Source organism: Bos mutus, chromosome 8, assembly GCF_027580195.1.
Source record: "Bos mutus isolate GX-2022 chromosome 8, NWIPB_WYAK_1.1, whole genome shotgun sequence".
Lineage (NCBI taxonomy): Eukaryota > Metazoa > Chordata > Mammalia > Artiodactyla > Bovidae > Bos > Bos mutus.
Genome location: NC_091624.1, coordinates 62,148,813 through 62,171,081, shown reverse-complemented (window position 1 = coordinate 62,171,081; position 22,269 = coordinate 62,148,813). Strand labels below are relative to the sequence as shown.

Below are 22,269 nucleotides of genomic sequence, written 5' to 3'. Positions count from 1 at the left end.
CTACATTCAAATGGGTATATTTTCCTTTTCTTCTTTGCCTTTAGCTTATCTTCTTTTCTCAGCTATTTGTAAGGCCTCCTCAGACAACCATTTTCTCTTTTTGCATTTCTTTTTCTTGTGGATGGTCTTGATCACTGCCTCCTGTACAATGTCATGAACCTCTGTCCATAGTTCTTCAGGCACTCTGTCTGTCAGTTCTAATCCTTTGAATATATTTGTCACTTAAGAGATTTGATTTAGGTCATACCTGAATGGTCTAGTGGTTTTCCCTATTTTCTTCAATTTCAGTCTGAATTTGCCAATAAGGAGTTCATGATCAGAGCCACAGTCAGCTCCTTGTCGTGTGTTTGCTGACTGTATAGAGCTTCTCCATCTTTAGCTGCAAAGAATGTAATCAATCTGATTTCAGTATTGACCATCTGGTGATGTCCACGTGTAGAGTCTTCTCTTGTGTTGTTGGAAGTAATCTGTTCTTCCAGGTTGCATGATCAAAATCTCTAAGTACAGTGCTCGCTTCGGCAGCACATATACTAAAATTGGAACGATACAGAGAAGATTAGCATGGCCCCTGCGCAAGGATGACACGCAAATTCGTGAAGTGTTCCATATTTTTTTAATAAAACTTTATTACACACACACACACACACAAAATCTCTAAGTACAGACGTATTTGCAAAGATAGTTTACATATGCTGCTTGGAAAACTTATTATTTAATTCTAACATTTTTTGAAGGCATAGATGCCTAAAGAATAGAACAAGAAGAGTCTTTCAGCTCTTAATGCTTTAATTTTAAACTATTAGAACGAGGGATCAATCCATTCACATCAAAATCAAAGGGATCTTATTGCCTAGTTTTTCCTTCCTGCTGCTTTACCTTTCCTAACTCTTCCCCTTGTTTTGCATCAGTTCAGTGAGCATCTTAATTCGCTTAACCCAATATTTCTTTCCTAAAAGTGACGTCAAGCTTGCAGATACTTACTTTGAGGAGTAAAGAGGAAATTTCATTTTACAATTGTATATTTCAAAAGTAGTAAATAAAAATTCTGTCAATTCAAGGCACTGAGTAAGAGAATAACTTCTGAAAGTAACATTTTAAAATATACTGGCCTTGTAGAGAAAAAGCACCAGGTATGCTTTTTACTTAAGATCAGAAATTAAAACATTGTCTCACCTCAGTTTCCTGGTAAATGCCAAATTTTTTACTCGTTTCATCAATCCACTTGCTATCCTCCCCCCACCCAACTTTGCATTTTTCTCTCTTAAGTATTAAAGTTTAATGATACTTCACTTCCACTAAAGTATAAGGAGGTTGCATGGGGGTTGTTACTCCAACTCTTCTCAATGCAATTGCCATCATTTTCTGTCCTCTCACAATTTAGTCCAAGGTTCTGTTGGGATGTTCTGTTAACATGCAAGACCCTTTAAGAAGATCCTTTCTCAGAAAATCAGTTACAGAGTTCCATTCTAATCCCAAAAACCTTGTATAGAGTCTAATTTTGCTACAAGAATGTTATAAAATTTCAAAAAATAATATTTGTCAAAGCTATTTCTACACATATAAACTAAGATGGGGAACCAAGTAATTACCAAAATGCTTGATGTCAAAGTAAGTTTGGATGGACCATTTAAACAGTGAGTCAAAAATTATTCTGAATATTTTTGTTTTGAATATATGAATACCTGCTTCCACTTCACTTTACACAGGTATCTGAGGGCTTAGGCTGATTAAAATAATCTGAACACTGTTCCAGAAGTCTAATCCCAAAGCATCGGACTCACTCTACATACCAGATCCACCCTTCACTGGATTGAGCTGCTGGACATACCATGTACAACAGGCTGAATGTATTTTGGTAAAAAATGTGAATCTGTATGGATGGGTTTTAAGAACAATATCTTGGTACCCATCTTGTGCTGTCCAGGGATGTATATATAAAGCAATGACTAAAAATTAGCCTTTAAAAATTCTAAGCTTTTCTTCCTTGGTTTCCAGACCAACTCGTACATGAGAGCTTTTTTGTGGTGCCTGAAGCTAGTGCCTTACCCAGAATCAGTGATTAATAGTGGTATGGTAGCTAAAGGAGATAAGGGGTTTTGTTTATGTGCTATGAGATCATCACAGGCCTACTTCAGTGTGTCAAGATGGGGTGAGTGTAAAAGGACACATTGGGTGCTGGGTGTCTGATCCAGGGTTCTTGCCTCCCCTAATTGCTATACCCATCTAGTTGTTGTACTTCCTGGGGTGTGTAAGGACTCCACAAGTCACTGATTTGTTGATTGCCAAGTGACCTAGCTTGTATAAATATAATGTGTTGGTTTTTCTCCATGTTCTTTTGTGGATGTATTGTTTACAAACTTCTTTCTGTAACCAAGAGAAAAATAGCCAAAACATCTTTGACAAAAAGTTCTGTACCAGGAAAAAGAAATTGAAATATAAGTTTGGATATCCTTCGTCTCAAAGTGAGGACCTTAAGCCATCCTATCTTTTGCCTTTCCCTTCTTCTATTTTCTATTTTGGACCAAATCTAGATTCTAAAAAACTGACTTATATCACACTCCTTCTTTCATACCTCCCCAAAAGCCCACACATCTACTCACTACACATTTAACCTGTGGGATGTCTCCGCAACATTTAAGCAATTTGAGTAACAACTCTGAAAAATCTAGAAACACTCCATCCCTTGTTCTCAACCTTCTAGATCATGTGTATTTCTGGATGATTCATGCCAAATACACTGGGTAGACCACACCTACTTAAATCTCAAATCCTAGGGTAGAGAGAAGCAATGAGCAGGCCTTTCATACAGAAACTGGGGTCAGAAGCTCAAAGAAGGAAAAGAAGTATATAGACACGTCACTCAGGAACTTTTATTCAGGTTAATAAACTTATGTCAAAATATCACAAGATAGTTTAACAGAAGACAGATGAATACAGCTCCATATTTACTGCTAGAAATCAAAACTGTGTTCGAAATCTTGAATTTATGAGGAAGAAGGGTAGGAAAAATGTGTACCTATCTGTTCTTTGTCTTATCCCCTCCCCTCTTTCCTGACTGCAGGAGACTGAGTCCCCATGTGCTTTGGTGAGCCTATCACTGGGGAATTTGTGTGATGGTTGATTGTGCTGTGATGGGGACTTCCTTTACCATTTGCCATCATTTTGTAACACATGTGTTGCTCCTTTTCCCTCCCCCTCATTGTTCCCAGGAAAAATACAGTGAACTGTGGCACTGAAAAAAAAAAAAAAAAAAATCCACAAACAATGAAGGGAATGTGCTCAAGAAGACATTGTTGAAAACTGTAGAAAGCACGCCTATATTGACTTGGAAGATGTGGTAAATTTCCCAAAGCACCCATCAACTAACCACAAAAATTCTAAAATCCTCATTGTATAGGTTAAGACTAGATAGAGTAGTAGAAAACAATGGAGGGTAGCCTTTCATAGGCTCCATTGGGTGTTAAATTTCTCTGCTCTTCTGACAATAACATCTGGATAATTGCATCTCCTATAATTATTATGTGTTATTCTTGGTCATGCTCTATTATGTTGTAAGATAAAAATGGGCAGAATACTGTTACTATAGATAGGGATCTTTACATATATTTTTTTCCTAAGCAGATTTCCTGTATGATTATGCATTTTAATTTCACAATGAATTATATGTGTGGAGCATGCATGTGCATGCTTGAATCCTTTCAAAGTGTATAGAAGAAGATATGCAGATGGCAATTTGTGAACAATTTCTTCTCCTCCTTTTCTTTTTTGCTGAAAAAGAACTTATTTCAATAAGTTGTGTTTTAGGCATGACACCCTCAGCCTAGGACCCTAGTGGGTTATAGCCTGATGTAATTCATTATATTTGTTGTAAGGAAGTACGCCCAACAAAGGCATCACTTATTATTTCATAGGGACTGTTTTTATTATGATCCATGTGATAAATTTTTCTCAGATCTCAATCTTTACAACATGGTTATACTTTATCTTTGGTAATTCTCTGATCTTTTTTTAATGTATAGTTGATAAGAATGTTTGATTTATATTTCTCCTTTTTCATTTACTACCAAAAATCTCAGAGACAAATTAGTGACCCATTAGTCATAATGACCATTTTAGATATTACCTTAGTCTATCTTTTTTTTTTTTTTTAATTCTTAGAGCCTTTATTGTATCTTCCTCTATTTTTTTCTTTGTTTCAAAATTAACTTTGATTTACTGGCCAGAATCCTACCCCAGTATGATATTATACAACAACTGTTGCAGTAAATCCTGTTGTGTGATAGTGAGTAGAAAATATTTTTGCACACTCCAGGGTCAGTCAGTTTGTACTTTGAAGATAGAATTTGAAAACATTTAATGTGTGTTTGTGTGGTCAGTTGTTCAGTTGTGTCCTACTTTTTGCAACCCACCAGGCTCCTCCATCCCTGGAATTTTCCAGGCAAGAATACTGGAGAAGTTTGCCATTTTCTATTCTTGGGGATCTTCCCAACCCAGGGGTCCAACCAGTGTCTCTTGCATCTCCAGCATTGGCAGGCAGATTCTCTACCACTGAGCCATCTGGGAAGCTCTAACATTTAATACTGGATCTCTCTTTTTTAAAATTAATTATTATTTATTTTTATTGGAGGATAGTTGCTTTACAATGTTGTGTTTGCTTCTGCCATACAACAACGTGAATCAGCAATAAGTGTACATACATATCCATTCCCTCGTGAGCCTTCCCCCAACACCCCGTCATCCCACCCCTCTAGGTCATCACAGAGTGTCAGGCTGGGTTCCCTGTGTTAAATAGCAGCTTCCCAGTAGCTACCTGTTTTACACATGGAAGTTTATATGTGTCAGTGCAACTCTCTCAATTCATCTCACCCTCTCTTTCTTCCTTAGTGTCCACAAGTCCATTCTCTACAGCTGTGTCTCTATTCTTGCACTCCAAATAGGCTCATGAGTACCATTTTTCTAGATTTCATATATATGCCCTAATATACAATATTTGTTTTTCTTTTTCTGACTTCACTCTGTACGACAGGCTCTAGGTTCATCCATCTCAGTGCAACTAAGTCTCATTCATTCCTTTTTATGGCTGAGTAATATTCCAATGTATATATATACCATATCTTTATCTGTTCATCTGTTGATGGACATCTAGGTTGCCTCCATGTCCCGGCTATTGTAAATAGTGCTGCAATGAACACTGGGGTATATGTGTCTTTTTTAATTATAGTTTTCTCAGAGTACATGCCCAATAGTAATACTGTTGTGCCATATAGTTGTTTTAGTCCTAGTATTTTAAGGAATCTCCACATTGCTCTCCATTGTGGCTGTATCAATTTATATTCACACCAATTCAAGAGGGTTCCCTTTTCTCCACATCCTCTCCAGCATTAATTGTTTGTAGATTTTTTTGATGATGGCAGTTCTGACCAGTGTCAAGCTGATACCCCATTGTAGTTTTGATTTGCATTTCTCTAGTAATGAGTGATGTTGAACATTTTTATTCATGTGTTTATTGGACATCTTATGTCTTCTTTGGAGAAATGTCTGTTTAGGTCTTCCACCCATTTTTTTTTTAATTGAGTTGATTGTTTTGCTGACATTGAAGTGCATGAGTTGCTAGAATCAACCTTCCTGACTTCAGACTATACCACAAAGCTATAGTCATTGAGACAGTATGGTAGTGGCACAAAAACAGAAATCAATGGAACAAATAAATCAATGGAACAAAACAGAAAGCTCAGAGATAAACCAACACACCTACATGGGATCTTACCTTTGACAAAGGAGGCAAAATATATACAGTGAATAAAAAGCAAATTCTTCATTAAGTGGTGCTGGGAAAACTGGACAGATACATGTAAAAGAAAGAAATTAGGACACTTCCTAACACTATACACAAAAATAAACTCAAAATGGATTAAATATCTAACTGTAAGGTCAGACACTATGAACTCTTAGAGGAAGACATAGGCAGAACACTCTTTGACATGAGTCACAGTAAGATCCTCTTTGACTCACTTCCCAGAGTAATGGAAATAAAAACAAAAATAAACAAACAGGATATAATTAAACTTAAAAGCTTTTGCACAGCAAAGGAAACTATAAAAAAGATGAAAAGACAACTTTCAGAATGGGAGAAAAGGATTGCAAATAAGGCAACTAATCTCAGTCTATTTTTATGTTAACTCATTGATCCTTACCTTTCCATTTATTAATCTTTAAAAAACTTTTTCATTGAATTTAGTTTTATTATCACAAGTACTTTTTGAACAAGTTGGACATTAAAGAAATAAATGATTTGTCAAATGAATGGATGTGTCATTCTTAACTCTCCAATGCATACTATGGAAACTGAACAAGCCTGTCATAAAATCTATAAGAAAGTATAAAAATCAGTATTTTTTTTTAGAACAACCCAGATGAGTACCATGCACCTACTTTATATTCATCTGTCTCATAGTCACGTTGTATCATGACCCACCTTTCCCCTCCTTCGGTATATTTCAGACTGTTGAAGCAAAGATGCTTCTGTCAGACTAAGACTGTGAATCTGTTTCTCCTATGGTGTAGTTTACATGTGTGTCTGCACATATTACTATGAAAACTGCATTTTCAAAGAGAGAAGAAAAAGACACTTTAATTCCCTACATGTTGAAAACACTAGGCTCAGCAAATTCAGATACAGAATTCACATTGAACTTTATGACTATTATAATTCTATTATAGGTCATGTGTGTGTTAGTTGCTCAACCATGTCCAACGCTTTTGTGACCCCATGGACTATAGCCTGCCAGGCTCCTCTGTCCATGGAATTCTCCAGGCAAGAATACTGGAGTGGGTAGCCATTCCCTTCTCCAGGGGATCTTCCTGACTCAGGGACTGAACCTGGGTCTCCTGCATTACAGGCAGAATCTTTACCATCTGAGCCACCAAGGAAGCCCATTATAGGCCATGCACATCCACAATTCAGAAAACAGGAAAATGGTGGGATTTGTGCTGATCTTGTCTTGACCTATCCTGACCAATTAAAGGAAGCCAAGGAAAATGTTTCAAGAGCTACAAACAGACAATAGTCAATTACTTTTTAAAGAAAGCTGAATTGTTTCTTATAACTTCTTTATGAAATATTTACTCAGCATGACTAATTGCTGATTGAAAATAATTCTATAGAATAGCAATTGCTTATTCTGGAAGGCAGTGACTTAAATTTTATGTCCGTTTCTTTTGCTTACAGGTAAGTGGTTATTTGCTTATTTAACAAAGCTAATGTAACTAAGATGAAAATTTGTTTCCCCTTTGAGGCATTATACTTTTCTATAAAGAAATATCAAAGAAATTTAAATGTGGTCTCAATTAAATGCACTGGCCCAGATTTCAGGCCTGAGCTGAATTTTTCAAATCATAGTTCTCATGCTTCAATATACCTGTGATGCTTATTGCTATGCAGGATAACAGGCTAAGAGAAACTTCAACACTGGTGGACTTAAGGGAGGTATTAATAGCTCCCAAATGACCATCAAAATAGAAAATGATTTGAGGTGCAGGAGGAATTTAACTTAAATTCTGCAAATATGCACAAGTCAGAGGATTCTGCACAGGTTGTTTCAGGAGAAAAGTCCCAGAAAAAAATAATAATATTAGAACATTCGCATGAGAATGATGGCTGGCAAATTTCATCCAGTAAATACTATGAAGTTGAAATCCAAAGTGACTGGTAAAAATCTTCCTCTTTTTGATTAAAACAGCAGCCTCCAACAAACATTACACAGAATCTTCAAGTCACTGCTCACTATTCATAATTAATGTTATTTATTTTAATTCTTTTAATTCACTTGTGATCATTATATTTTGACTTTTCCTCTATCATTGCCACTTTTCTGGGCTTCAAAAGCCAATGCCGCTTTCCCTCATTATTCCAGGTAGTGTTACTTAATGTCAGTTTCAAAAATGGAAGCACAGAAGGATAGAAAAGTTCCTGCTGTGTCTGTCTTGGTTCCAGAACCTTATAGGATTGATTCGTATGGAAATACAAACCACAGGAATAATGTTTCAGAAAGAGAAAGATGCAGAAAAATCTTTATTGATGAGTAGAGGGCTAGGTCATTGCATTCACATCTATCCCATTGCAAGTGAAATTTACAATTTAAAGAAAAAAAATCCTATAAATTCAGACATAAGGATGGAGAGGAAGATTCTGGCTGCCCCTCTGGGTAGGACAGATATTTTAATTCCTGAGTTGTTTCCTACAGACACAGATAGCGCCATAGCATTTTATTTAATTGTTTCTCATGATATCAGTTGCCTGAAGGTAACATTTCTACATATTATGATAAATTATGGAGAATACCATATGTGGTTAAACTAGCAGTGTCTTAATGAACAGATATAAGCAATAAGTGTGTGGATACTTCTCTGTCATTCACAGGAAAAAATCACCAGTGATAGCAAAGTTACCCTGTACCTTTTGTACAGGGAAGGTACAGTTTCCCTGTACCTTCCACATAACAATTAATATAAAATCTCAGGACCTTTATTCTAAGGCACTTTTTTATGCGATGTGGTGGTATATAGTCAGTTTTTTCAATTTGGTCAAAAATTCTCTTTAAAATTGACTAAAGTTCAGCTATTACCATTAAAGGAGGGCTATTTAAGGCAGCTATTTCTAGAATGCAAGCTAGTGGGAAGATTAACAAGGAAAGGGAAAAATTATTTATATAGGTAAACCTTGTACTATAAGTGAGAATAGAGTAAGTACTTGATCTTTTCAAAACTTCACATCACTTTGTATAGTTACCTGCTTGAATTGTAAATATTTTTCCATTATGTTGAAAACCTCTAAGCCAAACATTAAATCATGCTAGAGGTGAACATGTCACTTTCTCACCTCAGTTTGTCATTTTGAGTATTTTTCATCAGCAAGTTTTCCTTATAATACTCATACTTAGAAAATTCTGCTTTAATAGTGTTGCCCAAATTAAAATGAATTACTTTTCTAGAATGGATATTTACCAAAAAATCATGCTATTATACTCATTAGATACTCATTGTGTCTCACTGTAATATGAAATCTCCATTTTTCCCTTAACATGCCACCCAAACCAATTTTTTGTCTATCTTTTACAATGTCTTGGAAGTTGAGCATAAGATAGAAGAAGCAGTAGAATGAAAGTAGCTTTCAGACTATCAGTATCACATGGGATTTATTATTTCCCTTGAGGTCCACCTTATATTTTCATAACAGAGTAGCACACATACAAAAGCAAGCTTCACTGTTTTACCTGGCATTTTATGAAATTTAGCAAATTACTGGAGAAGGCAATGGCACCCCACTCCAGTACTCTTGCCTGGAAAATCCCATGGACAGAGGGGCCTGGTAGGCTGCAGTCCATGGGGTCGCTAAGAGTCAGACACGACTGAGTGACTTCCCTTTCACTTTTCACTCGCATGCATTGGAGAAGGAAATGGCAACCTACTCCAGTGTTCTTGCTTGGAGAATCCCAGGGACGGAGGAGCCTGGTGGGCTGCTGTCTATGGGGTCACACAGAGTCAGACAGTACTGAAATGACTTAGCAGCAGCAGCAGCAGCAGCATATTACCACTGTCTCCCTAAGTGCGTAAGACAATCCACCATGGTAACATTGACCAGGAGCATTTAAGGAGGCAATAACTTTTCAAAAGGATATACCTAATCTTGTTGGAGCAAAAGAAGATCAACTTTATTCAATATTGCATTAATTAGACAAGAATAAGATTGCAATTTAATTAATTGAGCATATTTTTCTTCTATATGAAATGGAAATATTTCTTGACATATGGAAATTAGAGCTTCTCTAACTTTTTCTTCAAGAGGAGGAAACAAAAAAATCTGAGTATTTACTGAGTAATTATAATCTGAAGGATAGATCATATTCAATTGCAGTTGAGAAAATATAATGAGATTCCAAATATTGAGCACCTATGAGGGGATGAACACTGTTATGAATTCCTATGTAAAAGAAAAAAATACTAAGAACTGTAATAAAGTAGAAGTGAGATACTAAATTACACATCATAGACTATCATAAGAACTGTAACAAGCTAGAAGACAGATACTAAAATACACATCATAGACTATAAGCGCTCTTCAATTGACGATTTTGTGATGATGGAAATGTTTGATATTTGTACTTCTGTCCAATGCTGCCGGTATTAAACATACGTAGTTATTGTGCAAACAAAATTGTCAAACAACATTAAAATTGAAAGAAATCATACCAAAATTCCATTCAGAATAAAAACTTAATGCAATAAAATTATTCATAACATTCAGTATAAAAGGAAACAGTGACTCAAAAACACAGACCTCATTAAAATGTTTTCTGTGTTATTTTTCATATTAATATACACAGTAAATTATTTCACTTTATTTTATCCTTTTTATTCATAATGACAATGACTTAATTGTTCTAATTTGTTGTTTATAATGTTTCTTAAAAAGCATATAAATCAGGGTTCAGTTATTTCTTATAGCAAATAATTCATCTGTGAGATCACTTTTGTTGTCCATTTTAATCCAAATGGACATTACATCTCATGAGCTTTGCTTGATAGTCTGCCAGTGTTTAAATGTGTTCTGTAGTCAAATAGGCTTAGAAAATGATTCCGCACAGTATGAAGCCTGGGGCATCATTATGGGATTTTGGCTACATATTGGTCACCACACAGGAGCACTGGAATAACTCAGGTAGAGAATTTTGTTAGTATTAAGTGATTTCCAAAACATTAAAAAACATTTCAAACATATTGTTGCAAGACACTTGCATAATGCATACAGGTAGATGAACAGAGATATCAAACCAAAGAATTAATTATTTTTCTAATATATGTGCATTCAGGGAGTATTGGCAACAGTATATTCTTAATTGGAATGAAGAATAGATTTTGCAATTGTGATAAATCTAGACCTCAGTTCAGTTCAGTTCAGTTGCTTAGTCGTGTCTGACTCTTTGCGACCCCATGAATTACAGTACGCCAGGCCTCCCTGTCCATCACCAACTCCCGGAGTTCACTCAGACTCACAGTCATCGAGTTGGTGATGCCATCCAGCCATCTCATCCTCTGTCGTCCCCTTCTCCTCCTGCCCCCAATCCCTCCCAGAATCAGAGTCTTTTCCAGTGAGTCAACACTTCACATGAGGTGGCCTAAGTACTGGAGTTTCAGCTTTAGCATCATTCCTTCCAAAGAACACCCAGGACTGATCTTCAGAATGGACTGGTTGGATCTCCTTGCAGTCCAAGGGACTCTCAAGAGTCTTCTCCAACACCACAGTTCAAAAGCATCAATTTTTCAGCACTCAGCTTTCTTCACAGTCCAAATTTCACATCCATAAATGACTACTGGAAAAACCATAGTCTTGACTAGGTGGACCTTTGTTGGCAATGACAAATATGCTCAATTAATTAAATATGCTATCTAGGTTGGTCATAACTTTCCTTCCAAGGAGTTAGTGTCTTTTAATTTCATGGCTGCAATCACCATCTGCAGTGATTTTTGGAGCCTAAAAAAATAAAGTCCAACACTGTTTCCACCGTTTCCCCATCTATTTCTCATGAAGTGATGGGACCAGGTGCCATGATCTTCATTTTCTGAATGTTGAGTTTTAAGCCAACTTTTTCACTCTCCTCTTTCACCTTCATCAAGAGGCTTTTTAGTTCCTCTTCACTTTCTGCCATAAGGGTGGTGTCATCTGCATATCTGAGGTTATTGATATTTCTCCCAGCAATCTTGATTCCAGCTTGTGCTTCTTCCATCCCAGCGTTTCTCATGATGTACTCTGAATAGAAGTTAAATAAGCAGGGTGACAATATACAGCCTTGACGTACTCCTTTTCCTATTTGGAACCAGTCTGTTGTTCCATGTCCAGTTCTAACTGTTGCTTCCTGACCTGCATATAGGTTTCTTAAGAGGCAGATCAGGTGGTCTGGTATGCCCATCTCTTTCAGAATTTTCCACAGTCTATTGTGATCCACACAGTCAAAGGTTTTGGCATAATCAATAAAGCAGAAATATATGTTTTTCTGGAACTCTCTTGCTTTTTCGATGATCCAGAGAATGTCCGCAAATTGATCTCTGGTTCCTCTGCCTTTTCTAAAACCAGCTTGAACATCTGTGAGTTCATGGTTCACGTATTGCTGAAGCCTGGCTTAGAGAATTTTGAGCATTACTTTACTAGCCTGTGAGATGAGTGCAATTGTGTGGTAGTTTGAGCATTCTTTGGCATGGCCTTTCTTTGGGATCTAGACCTAGAGAAAAGCTAAGACTTATTAAATGTTAGAGGAAACATATTTAAAACTTAAAACATTTTACACTTAACTATCTTCAGTCACTTCTGTCAGGCAGTGTGTCAAAGGATACCAATATGAGCCTCCAGGAAGATCATCACCTAAGGTCAGTGGTTCTCAGGGTACAATTCTCAGACCAGCAGCTTCAGAATCACTTTTGAAGGGGTCAAAAATGCACATTTTTAAGCAACACCTAGATTTACTGAATCAGAAAATCTGAGGGTCATACCTAGCAATCTGCATTATAATATTATAATAGGCCTCCTAAGAGATTTTGATTCATTAGAACTAGTGACTGAGGTCATCATTCTAACCTCTCAAGTGAGGAAATTCAGATGCAGATTAGGAGGTGATTTGGGAGTATGAATTAAAACTAAGGTTTGCTCACCACCGGTCTCCACTGCTTCAGTAATTCTGCCTGCAGCCCCTCATGTGGACATGGTTGTTTGCCTACCCAGCATCCATTTACGTGTCTTTATTCCAATCAGAAAACTGGTTCAATGAAAGGATGCACTCTCTTTATATGGATCAAAAGGAAATTAATTTTTTTCTTAGCTCATGTGACAGATCATAACTGCCAAATATATCATGGTAATATTGTCTTTGTTATTGATTGGTATAGAGAAGGTTATGTAACCAAATTCTGGTCAATGAGTTAAATCTGAGAAAGATTTTCTCGCTCCTGAAAAGGAATTATGAGACTAAGAATTGCCTCTGTTTCTTATATCACTGACATTTTGCATAGGACACCCAGAACACCTATAGCCATTTTATAACTGTATTTTTCCTGAGGCCAAATCCAAACAACTGATAATGTTACTAAAAAATATTAAGTATAAAAAGCATAACACCTATGGTATCACTGATGCTAAAACAACCTGAAACAGCCAATCAAGTAAATAGGGTGCCTTTCCTGACAGCCATCCATCCTCCCCATGGACTTTAAGTTACGAATGACAGTGTTTTTTATGGTTTATGCCATTATGAATCAGTGTTCCTAGTACTGACATTTGAAAACATCCTTGATACAGGACTTTTAACACTGACTTATTGGGACTCCTTCATATCTGTTTACAACCTATAATTATACATCATAGCAGATATAAATATGTTTTTATAAGAGCAAATTATTTACTTTCATCCCACCCCCTACTTCATTTACTATTCTTGAGATGCAACTACTTTTTACTCTTTATGTTTTGTTTTGATGGTCATTATTATAATTCTAAGCAAGGTTCTTAACATTTATCGTTTGATAAATTTTAGGCAATCTCTTTTGATTTCTAGCTGTAACATGCAATTGTTATCCCCCTTAAACATCTTTAATTTCCCTTTCACTCATCTAACTCCAGATTTTTGTAGTTTTTCAGCTTTCACGTCTCTCACCCAATTTCTGTGATCTCTTTTTATCTTGCCACAGTTCGAAACAGGTATATTAAATCTTCTGGAATTTTTCTAAGGTAAAAGGACATCCAACCAGTCCATTCTAAAGGAGATAAGTCCTGGGTGTTCTTTGGAAGGAATGATGCTAAAGCTAAAACTCCAGTATTTTGGCCACCTCATGCGAAGAGTTGACTCATTGGAAAAGACTCTGATGCTGGGAGGGATTGGGGACAGGAGGAGAAGGGGATGACAGAGGATGAGATGTCTGGACGGCATCACCGACTTGGTGGCCGTGAGTTTGAGTGAACTCCAGGAGTTGGTGATGGACAGGGAGGCCTGGCGTGCTGTGATTCATGGGGTCACAAAGAGTCGGACACGACTGAATGACTGAACTGAACTGAACTTGAAAATGTTGAAAACTATGAATTATTTACATTTGGTGATATGAATTTGGGTCACTAAAGAGTCAAGTAGAATGAATGGACTCAGGAACACATGATTCTAGGTTTATAAATCAATGACAATTAACAGAATTATTCAAGCATCAGGCACAAATAAATCCCTTTTCCTTACATTTCCTTATACCACATTTTAGTTTGCTTTGTATTTGAATCATGATGTTCTTGTTTTTCTTTTCCTGGAAGACAGAATTATTCATTCATTTTCTCTGAACAGAAAAGAACCACAGCTTCATCTTCTTATTGAGGGCTTCTAAATTGCTTGACTGCCACTCCGTAACACTGCCCCCAAACCTGGGTCCAAAAATGCTTTCAACTTCCTGGTCTAAATGGGCAGATAGATGTGCAGATGTCAGATGCACATCTGCCTTTCTGGATTTTTTTTTTCAAACAAAATTTTAGGTTGCTTCTACTGCTTTGGATCTGATACTGTCTTTTTGTTAGGTTTCTCTTGTTTCGCTGGACCAGAATCTTAGATAATTTTAAGATTAATGCTAAAAACAGGACTAAATTCTCTGTCTTTGCCTAACTAATAACTAACTAAATATATATATTTGGCCTCATAAATGATTCATAGTTTTCAGATTCAAACTCTAGTACTTGTTTTGCTTCATTAAGTTCTAGCATTTAGTATCATTCTTCGAATCCCTCACTGAGGAAAATTTTGTCTTTCTAGGTATCCGTTTTTTTTCTCTAGAAGATTTTGAAATATCTATTTACACTTGAAGCTCAGAAATTTCAGGATAATGTATATAATGGTGGATTTTTCTTCATGTATTCACTGATTCTTTTCTTCATTTATTCTACAATAGACTTTGGTTTCTATTGTATCAACCAGACTTTGAATTTATTGCTTACTTGCTTTGGCAATCATATTTTTAATTGTCAAGAATTGTTTCTTCTTGTTCTATGCTTGCTCCTTATTCATGGTAGCATGGTCTTGCATTATAGATATAATAGTCTCTTAACTATGTCAAAGAATATTCATTGTAATTTGTAATATATTATTTTTGTTCATTTCCTGTATTTCTTCTGGTCAATTATTTTTTTAGATTTATCTCTTTCAACTCTACTCAAAATGCCTTTCTACCAAATAGAAGGTGTAAAAGAAGACCATCATACAAGAGTCATTTCTACTGTGACTTGGGGATCCCTTTATGGAGGGAGCATGGGCTAAGAGAAGGCAGGCTCTTGGCCTGGGGCTCCTGTAATTCCCAAAGTTAAGAAGGACTTCATTCCAAGGAAATTAGCTTTGCTGTGCTTTACTCGGTGGAGCTATGAAGCTGCTTTTATTGATTTATCTCTCTATGTGAACAATGCTACACTTCTTTCTCTAGGCCCAACATCCATATCACTTGTCCACCACCCTCTTTTAGAAAGCAGTTTTCTGCTGTCTTATTCAAGTCAGAATGAGTGCTACACCCAGGGCTCTGTAGCCTCAGATAATGTAGAGGGATTTACCTTCCGAGGTTCCCTTATACCTTGGGCAGTCCTCCAACTGCCTCTTCTAATCGCTGCCTTCCACACAACCGCCTATGACTCTGGTAGCACTTGCTCACTCTGAACTTGGTGCATTTTCAGAACCAAGGGCTTACCACTGCTTGCAGCCTTCTTACCTGGGTGTTTAATCTTTGCTTTCCTATAGCCACCGATACAGCCTTATCTTTTCTGCCTTTCAAACATTTTTCAAAATATGTCATCTACAGCTAGTAACTGTTAGACGGTTTTCAGAACTAATATGAATTGTTTTTTGGGAAAAAAATCCTTCTAATCACATCATTGGTGTGGCAAGAAAAACTGTAAATGGATAAGGGTTCTAAATAGGTTGATCTGTATATATATATACATACATATACATATTGTATATAGGTACATATGCATATATATTATAGAACATTTGAAATAATTTGTGGTACTAAGTGAATTTTCCTTGAATAATGATAGTATTGGATTGAAACAATATTATTCAGATTGGATAATTGCATTAGGGAAAGAATTTTCAATCTTATTAGTCATTATCTTATTTTACATATCACTTTAAACAAGGAAGTATGTAAATCAAGGTGATCAGATCAAAGCAAAGACAAAATAAAAACCAAGGGAGAAGATAGTATAAAAACATTTATTTTTAACAGAGATATCCTGGGTAACCCTAGAACATTACGCAAAATTTAATAGGGAAAGGAAGAGAAATAAACAAAGCTCTGGAAGGATCATGTTATTCCATATGCATTAAATTCAATCCCAAAAAAACCCAACATTTTTTAGTTTGTTTTCCCTATTTAGAAAAAAAAATTCAAAAATATAAATTATGGTAGAAATATGCCATATCAAATTTATAAAAATATAAACTATGATAGGAAAGAGCCCAATTAAGTTCTTCCTGGCTACAAATTCAAGTACTACACATGGGTGTACAGAAAGGTGTACATAAAGGTTTAGTTCATGCAAAAATAAGAAAACACCAGGAGTTGCTGTTGATCTAGGCAATGTTGCACAACAATTTTCATCCACTCTTTTGGTGTCGCTGGTTTCTGAGCCTTTTGTAGGATAAATTAGTCACAAAGGCTGTTTTACTATACTAATTGACAGCAAGTAAGAAACTGACATGAGACAATACCATTCCCTTCTCAACCAGGGATTGAAAGCTCTCCTAGAAGATAACATAATTCCATGGACCATATGTCTTTGAAAATACAGAAAATACATTAGATGTTCAAACTATAAACCTTTTTTTTTACTAATGTCTCTCACTAAGCCATAGAATAAGACTTAAAGATATCCCCAAGATTTTCTCACAGGTCTCCTCAGGTGACTTAAATAGATGAATGTACTTACACATAGTTAGATAAAGTTAGCTTTAACTTACAATAAGGTACCTATTCTGAGGTAATTTTCAAGTTTATGTATTGTTTCTGTATTATATACCTTAAGCTAAGTTTTATTCATTTTTATTTTTGTTCTTATAGAGTCATACCTAATACTAAGGGGCTTGCCCTAAAATATACTTGTCAAGATATCTGGGAGAAAAAAATGGTTGTTGTGACAATTAAGACAGGTAATACCCCATAATTTAAACTGCAGTGTAAACAAAGGCTGATTTTTCCTAAAGATGTCTTTTTAAATTGCACTGTATGAATCATATGTGATGGAAACTAGGAGCCAGGTTTCATACTAAGCCAAAGACACAGTCCTCAGCTCTTCCTGATTTAAAATAGCCCATTCATTATAGACATTCATCATTCATTCATTCATTATAGCCCATTCATTATTTGGTTTAGAAGAACTGAGAGAAATGTTTTTCCACATTCCTGCCTTGTCCCATGAAATAGGAATCTTTCCCAACACTTCCATCCTGTCAGGGAAGCAATGGGGAGGAAATGCCCACTATTTTCTCCATTCTTACTCTCTCCTCCCCATGAGAAGAGCAGTGACTTTACTAACTGGAGTACTGGGGCCAAAGTTAAAGCTCACAGATGGCCCACATTCTCAGTCTCAGCTTTCTTTTTTCTCATCCCGCTCTGCCACTGGTGTTTCCACCAGAGATGTGCATTCTCTCCCACCATTCCCGCTCTATTGCCTGAGGCCCACATTAACTCAAATAATGTCAAGAGTAATATTCCATTGCATATGTGTACCACATCTTTGTCCATTCCTCTGTTGATGGATATGTAGGTTTCTTACTGTATAGCTCAGGGCTTTACTGGTGACTCAGGTGGTAAAGAATTTGCCTGCCATTGCAGGATATGTGGGCTTCGATCTTTGGGTCAGGAGGATCTCTGGAGAAGGAAATGGCAACCCAGTCCCATATTCTTGCGTGGGAAATCCCATGAACAGAGAGGCCTGGCAGGCTACAGTCCACGGGGTAGCAAAAGAGGCTAACATGACAGCAACTAAACAAGAACTATATAGCTCAAGGAACTCTACTCAGTGCTCTGTTGTGACCCAAATGGGAAGGAAATAAAAAAAGAAGGGGTATTGTACACATGAAGCTGATTCATTTCTCTGTATAGTAGAAAGTAACAGAACATTATAAAGCAAATATATTTCAATGAAATTAATTAAAAAGAAAAACAAATAAGGTCAAGACTCTCTCAGCCCTAGTTTGCTGTGTTCTGGGGTATATTAAAGGTTATTATTCTCCATGGGGTTGAAAAGGTGGCTTACCTTTCAAAACATCCAACATTCCTAACAAACACAACCCAAGGACTAGTTGAGAAAGCAGGATGAATTAAGAAGTCTCACTTTGTTTTCAAAGTTGACACTTTTTCTACTACTATATTAACAATATTAAGAGGGATCACTGTTGTTGCTGTTCAATCACTAAGTCGTGTCCAACTCTTTGTGACTCCACGGACTGCAGCAGGCCAGGCTTCTCTGTCCTTCACTGTCTCCTGGAGTTTGCTCAAATTCATGTCCATTAAGTCAGTGATGTTATCCACCATCTCATTCTCTACAACTACTTCTCCTTTTGCCTTCAATCTTTTCCAGCATCAGAGCCTTTTCTAGTGAGTCAGCTCTCCGCATCAGATGGCCAAAGTATTGGAGGTTCAGCTTCAGCAACACTCTTTCCAATGAATATTCAGAGTTGATTTCCTTTAGGATTGACTGGTTTGACATCCTTGCTGTCCAAGGGACTCTCAAGAGTCTTCTCCAGCACCACAGTTCAAGAGCATCAATTCTTCAACACTCAACCTTCTCTATGGTCCAACTCGCAGATCCACATAGGGCTACCGGAAAAACCATAGCTTAGACTGTATGGACCTTTGTCAGCAGCAATGTCTCTGCTTTGTAATATGCTGTTGCTGTTGAGGTTTGTCATAGCTTTTCTTCCAAGGAGCAAGAGTCTTTTAATTTCCTGGCTGCAGTCTCCATCTTCAGTCATTTTGGAGCTCAAGAATGTTTGAATGTTGAGTTTCAAGTCAACTTTTTCACTTGCCTGTTTCACTCTCATCAAGAGGCTCTTTAGTTCCTCTACACTTTCTGCCTTTAGGATGGTATCATCTGCATATCTGAGGTTGTTGAAATTTATCCTGGCGATCTTGATTCCAGCTTGTGATTCATTCAGCCCAGCATTTTGCATGAGGGGTATTATACTTTAATTCTCATCTCATTTTTGGAAATTGTTCTCAATTTGATTAGAGCTCAGAAGGCGGAAGTGAGGATAAATATTAATGTTAGCATCTCACCAATCCCAAACAGTCAGTAAGAAAAAAAAATAATAAATCAGTGTTGACAAAGATCCTTTGCAAACTCAGAAAGGAAAAAATTCAGAACTATTCTACATTAGAAATGCATTTTAACTGCAAGATCAGATCAGATCAGATCAGTCACTCAGTCGTGTCCGACTCTTTGCGAACCCATATTTAAAAATCAAAAATAGGCAAATACCTCTATTCAATTTTAATTTTCAGAAAATACTATTAAAATTACAGCCGCTTATGTTTAAAAAAATCATTGAGTGGCAGGATTGTCCCTTAATTGAATTAGTACAGGTAAACCAAGATCACCCCTTTACAGATTTGTGATAGGCAAATATTCCTTTCCTTGGTATAAAAGTACAATTATTTTTTTTTCCCTTTGGGGTAATTGAAGGTGCTGCACATAACACTTTGAGGGTTAAAACTACAGTGCTCACTTTGCTGTGCCAGTTGTAAGAGGCTTTTGTAGACCCTCTGCCCATAGGCCAGTATTAGAAACCTGTGCTTCAGGGAGTTTTAAATGTCTCCAGTAACTTTCTGCAATTATCCCATGTTGAATTAACAGAATCAATAGGGCACCAAAAGAGGCCCCTGTGAATTTCTATTTGTTACCTTGGGGTGGTTTTAGTTTCTTAAACCTCCCAGGGTTATTAATCCTGCAGTTTTAAAGTTAAAATGGCTGTTGTATGTAATGCAAAGTTGTGCAAAGCTTTCGAGGTCTCTGATAACTAACTTTCTGCAGTGGCCTTTGTTTTATTAACCAGACCATTGGGGCTATCCTACACCATTCCTATATTTGGTATACTTTCCCTGTAGGCTCAAAGGCAGCCATTTAAGACATCCTTAAATGTTTCAATTACATACAAGACCCACTTTAGCTCTGAGATTGCAGACCATCAGCCTTTCCAAGAGTTGACGTACCCAGAGACCAATCAGGAAGTCACAGGAGATGATAATTGTGGGTTTGCTAATTCAGCAAGAAACAATTGTACAAAACTGGGAGATATTTTCTTTATATGATGGCCACTTCCTTTCACTGCCTTAAATTATACCTTTCTACTTACCTAAACATTCTTAACTTAGTGTTCTATGTCAGTTTTCTAAGCATTAACTTATGAGTTAGTAAACTTTATGGATCAAAAACACTTTTATTTTTACAACTAATGCATTTATTAAAGATCATGCTACTTTGTCAGAAATTTTCTCAAACTTAATTTTAAATGCTCATCTTATTGATTCTGTATTTCTTTATGGCTTTCCAGAGAAATATGAAAAAATTCTGTTAACTGCAAAGCATTGTCAGTCCTGAAGCAGAGAATAATTGAAGAATGCATTAATAGCATACATTTCTTCCTAATATACTTTATTTACTCTGATTCTAAGAAGCAGCACCTGTGAGTCAGAAGAGATGGAGGGGGAGATTATCACTCTTAGATTTTGCTTTTATAAATAATTTTCTACTGAGAAAACACTATCGAGAGAGCATTCTCAATGACACTGCATGTTCATATCTTGTGTCAGAAAAATATATTTGAATGATTAGTTGCTAGTGAAAAAAAACTAAGAGGGGAAAAATTCTCCATTTATCTCTCTGCACCCATGGCAACTCAGCATTTTTTTCCAAAATTTTTTTCCAAACCTCAAGAAAACAAAAGTAATATTAAGCCATTATTTACAAAATTTCAGCTTAACTTGTACATTGGAGATAAAAATCTGAACTAGGACAGTTGTGTTATATGTTCTGCATGCCCCTTGAGACCTAATCAACCTGTAAAGTAATTACATATCTTCAAGGTAAAACCTGTAGGATTTGCTATACGGTGTGCTTATGGAAGTTTCTTGTTGATAAAACTTTGCATCTTTGGAATTTTCTTTTTCTCAATATTATCTCTATCTGATTTTCTGTATGTCAATGCTTGGTCAGAAATACAATTATTTTATAACATTTTTAATTATGTTGAAATTTCCATAAATGAATTATGAGGGGAAAACCAAAAGATTTTTGAAGCATATATGATTTCTAATATAATGGCAGGTCCTCTAATATTATTTTCTGCTTTTGTTTTGGAAAATAAATGAGTCACCAGAACCAAATCACCACTTGCAGAATTTTATAATGTGCAAAATCCCAAGAACCACATTAGTTTCTACAGAATATCTCAAACATGTCCTGGGACCACTATAATAATAACATATATGCCAATTACAAGCAAATTCACCCTACCATCACAGCAATCTTTGCTATACTTGTTAGAAAATTTTTATTACTTTGTGTTGCAATTATGTTTTTACATACTTGTCTAACTTAGGCTCAAAGATCAAATGTAAAAAGATGTAACACATAATAGGTATTCAGATGTTTCTCTGGTTAATGAATAAATGGAATATCAAGTGTATGCATGAAATAAAATTTGCATTTATTGCATGTGATATTGATTTCCACATTGTATTTATTAATACATCATATTAAAATACAATTTGTATTTTCTCCACTAGTGACTTCTGGAAGTAAGGAAGGCATATATATACTCAGAGATAAGATTACTTGGCAAAAGGCGCTGCCACTGATGCTTCACCCAATACTTGACTCTTCATTGTTCCCCTACTTCATCTGCCTAATTCTTATTCTCTTCAGTCTGATCACACATTTGCTTTTTGCCCAAGAACTTGCATCCACAATCCTACAGTGGTCTTAGAGTGCCATTTTCTGCTTAATTTTCACAAGTAACAACTCAATGATTGCACTTAAAAAATATATTGCATGATCTGCTTCCAATATCTTTTCAAAAAATTCTTCCTTACTTCTCTTTTTTGAATTTTAATACATATCATACAATGATTTTTGTTTTAGCTATTAGACCTCACCATTTTTAGTTAATATATTAGTATTCTCAATGTATTCATTCCTTCCAT

At 36.1% G+C, this 22,269-nt stretch overlaps 1 non-coding gene across 1 annotated transcript; it reads left to right on the top strand.

The window, feature by feature from the left end:
* The first annotated feature begins 506 nt into the window (after positions 1-506).
* Positions 507-613, top strand: LOC138989054 (U6 spliceosomal RNA). The gene has a single exon (XR_011465288.1). It is a non-coding gene; the product is annotated as a U6 spliceosomal RNA (small nuclear RNA).
* The last annotated feature ends 21,656 nt before the right edge of the window (positions 614-22,269 follow it).